General features: G+C 48.8%; 1 non-coding gene across 1 annotated transcript; it reads right to left on the bottom strand.

Moving 5' to 3' along the window:
* Nucleotides 1–956: 956 nt before the first annotated feature.
* On the bottom strand, nt 957–1029 carry TRNAV-AAC. Its single transcript has one exon. It is a non-coding gene; the product is annotated as a tRNA-Val (tRNA).
* Nucleotides 1030–2819: the final 1790 nt, after the last annotated feature.

Genomic DNA, 2819 nt, shown 5'->3' with positions numbered 1-2819 from the left:
GAGTATCTGGGACTACAGGCGCCGCCACCTCACCTGGCTAGTGTTTTTGTATTTTTTTTAGTAGAGACAGGGATTCACCATGTTAGCCAGGATGGTCTCGATTTCCTGACCTCGTGATCCGCCCGCCTCAGCCTCCCAAAGTGCTGAGATTACAGGCGTGAGCCACGGCGCCTGGCCAGCCCTGGTTTTTTTTTTGTTTTTTCTTTTTTTAATCTTTCTTTAAAGTGAGAGTGTAGGAGGCTTCCCCATCACTCACGCTGGCTCCCCAAAGACAGCCGATGTGGGTGACTCTCTGAGTGATCCCCAAAGCAGATCCTGGGGCCTGTGCTTTGCGAGTCCTCTCTGCCCGGGCGCTGGTGGAACGTTTTCCCGTCTGGGTCCTCTGGCCCAGCGAATCCTGCTGGAAGGCGTTGGTTCTGCGATGCCCTGCAGATTCGCCCCAATGCCTTGTTGGCTCGGGGACCCTAGCGATGTTGCATAAAGAAGAGAAATATGTAAGTACACCGTCGTGAGAAAGAGAGCTAAGGCCGAGTGGTCTAAGGCGCTAGATTAAGGCTGCAGTGTCTTCGGATGCATAGGTTCGAATCCCACCACTACCATCTTTTTGTGATTTCTCCATTTTGTCCTCCCATGGGTTACAAAACGTTGGAACTCCCTTTGGGCCCCACACTTTCTCGGGATCTGGATTCCATTTGGCAGCGCGCAGCTGTCCAGTGGACGGGCTTTGTGTGAAGTTTGTCGGTGCTGCTGTCCACAGCAAGTGAGGTGGGTTCAGTTCTTCCCAGGTGCCAACGGTTGAGGTACCACCTGGGGTGCCTCAACCGTTGAGGAAAGGCAACGGTATAAATACCCTTGATGGCCTGTTCTCTGTAATCAGGTGGAGATAGTGGTGGGGTGTTCCAGGCTAGTTGTCTGGGTAATTAACTTGAAGTAGTGAGGTGTAAAATAGAAAGTGCTGTTTCCGCCCGGTTTCGAACCGGGGACCTTTCGCGTGTTAGGCGAACGTGATAACCACTACACTACGGAAACTCGCTTGGGTGTCCAGGCCCATCACAATGAGGCACGACAACGGGCCCTATTTGATTTCTCACGGTGATTCTGAGCTTCCTCCATGCGTCCCTTTGAGCTTGGCTAATGGGCATAAGCACACAAGAAAAGCACTTGGAAGGCTGAGACGGATGGACGGCTGGAGCCCAGGAGGTCGAGGCTGCGCTAAGCTATGTTTGCGCCACTGCACTCCAGCCTGGGAGACAGAGCAAGACTCTGTCTCGAAAGAGAGAAAGGAAAGAAAAAGCGAGCGAGCGAGAGAGAGACAGGAAAAGGAAGTTTTCATGCCCGACGTGGTGGCATAAGTGGGCATGGGAGTCCCGAAGGAAGCTGTGGTGACGACCTCAGAGAGATGCGAGGCAGTCGAGCTGTCTGGGGTTGACAGTGGGCATGGGGTTGAAGAGCAGGGGCGGGCTGGCACCGTTTTCTAAGAGAAGAGACTTTCAGAAGAAGCTGCTTGGAGAATATGAGGCCATGAGTTCGTGAGTGGAGCTGGAGCTTGTGGGCCTGGAGAAATTGGAGTGGAATGAAAGAGGAACTAGCCCACAACACCATTTTCACTGTTCCATTGTTTGGTGGAGCTCTCGATTATCCAAGCAGCCACTGCCGTTGGACATTTAGGTTATTTTCCTCCCATCAACACTGTGCAAGCGTTGTGAGGCTCCCTCCGTGGCAGCATTTGGTACTTTTCACGTATTATGATGATATTTTTTTAACTTCTAGCCATTCTTCTGGGTATGTAGTATTTCCTCATGGTTTAAGTTTGCATTTAGCTGATGAGGAAAGATGATAAGCACTTTTTTCATGTGTATGACTCATTTTTTTTTAAATCTTCCACTGTAAGGTGTCTCTTAAATATCTTCCATTAAAGACAAAGAAACACACAACAAACAACCAAAACTGGCCTGATATGGAGGCTCACACCTGTAATCCCAGCGCTTTGGGACGCTGAGGCTGGTGGGTCGTTTGATCCGATGAGTTCAAGGCCAGTCTGGGCAACATATTGGGACACCACGTCTCCAGAAACTCCCAAAATTAGCCAGGAGTGGTGGCGCACACCTGTAGTTCCTGTAGCTACTCGGGAGGCTAAGGTAGGAGTATCGTTTGAGCATAGGAGATTGAGTAAGCAGAGATGTCACTGCTGCATTGCTGCCAGGACAACAAGCAAGACCCTGTTCCAAACACACACACACACACACACACCCCCCCCCCAAACACTCTCCTATTTTTTTTTTCTTTTAATCTGGAAACTTTTAAATTTTAGCTTGCATGTTTAAGTGTAAATTCTATTTCATATTAATTTTTTTGTTATAGTATGAAGTTGAGATTAAGGTTAATTTCTTTCCCCTGTGGAGATTCCATTGTTCCTGAACCAATTGTCCCCAAAGACGTTATTTCCACATTGAATTGTGTTGGTACCTTTGGTGAAAATCAAATAACTGTATATGTGGACCCTAATATTTTTGTTCATTTTTCAGTTAAACATTTCAAATAGACCAGGTATGGTGGCTCACCCCTGTAATCCCAGGGCTTTGCTAGGTTGAGGCAGGAGGACTGCTTAAGGCCAGGAGTTGGACACTAGCCTGTGCAACATAGTAAGACCACATCTCTACAACAAACAAACAAACAAACAAAGTTAGCTGGGCATGGTAGTGCTTGCTTGTAGTCCCACCTAGCTGGGATGCTGAGGCAGGAGGATTGCTTGGACCCAGGAGTCCAAGGCTGCAGTGAGCTGTAATCACACCAGTGCACTGCTTCCTGGATGACAGAGT

This window comes from Mandrillus leucophaeus, unplaced genomic scaffold (assembly GCF_000951045.1).
Source record: "Mandrillus leucophaeus isolate KB7577 unplaced genomic scaffold, Mleu.le_1.0 Scaffold891, whole genome shotgun sequence".
Taxonomy (NCBI): domain Eukaryota; kingdom Metazoa; phylum Chordata; class Mammalia; order Primates; family Cercopithecidae; genus Mandrillus; species Mandrillus leucophaeus.
Note: the sequence above shows the minus strand (reverse complement) of the source record. Positions and strands in the feature narration are given on the sequence as shown.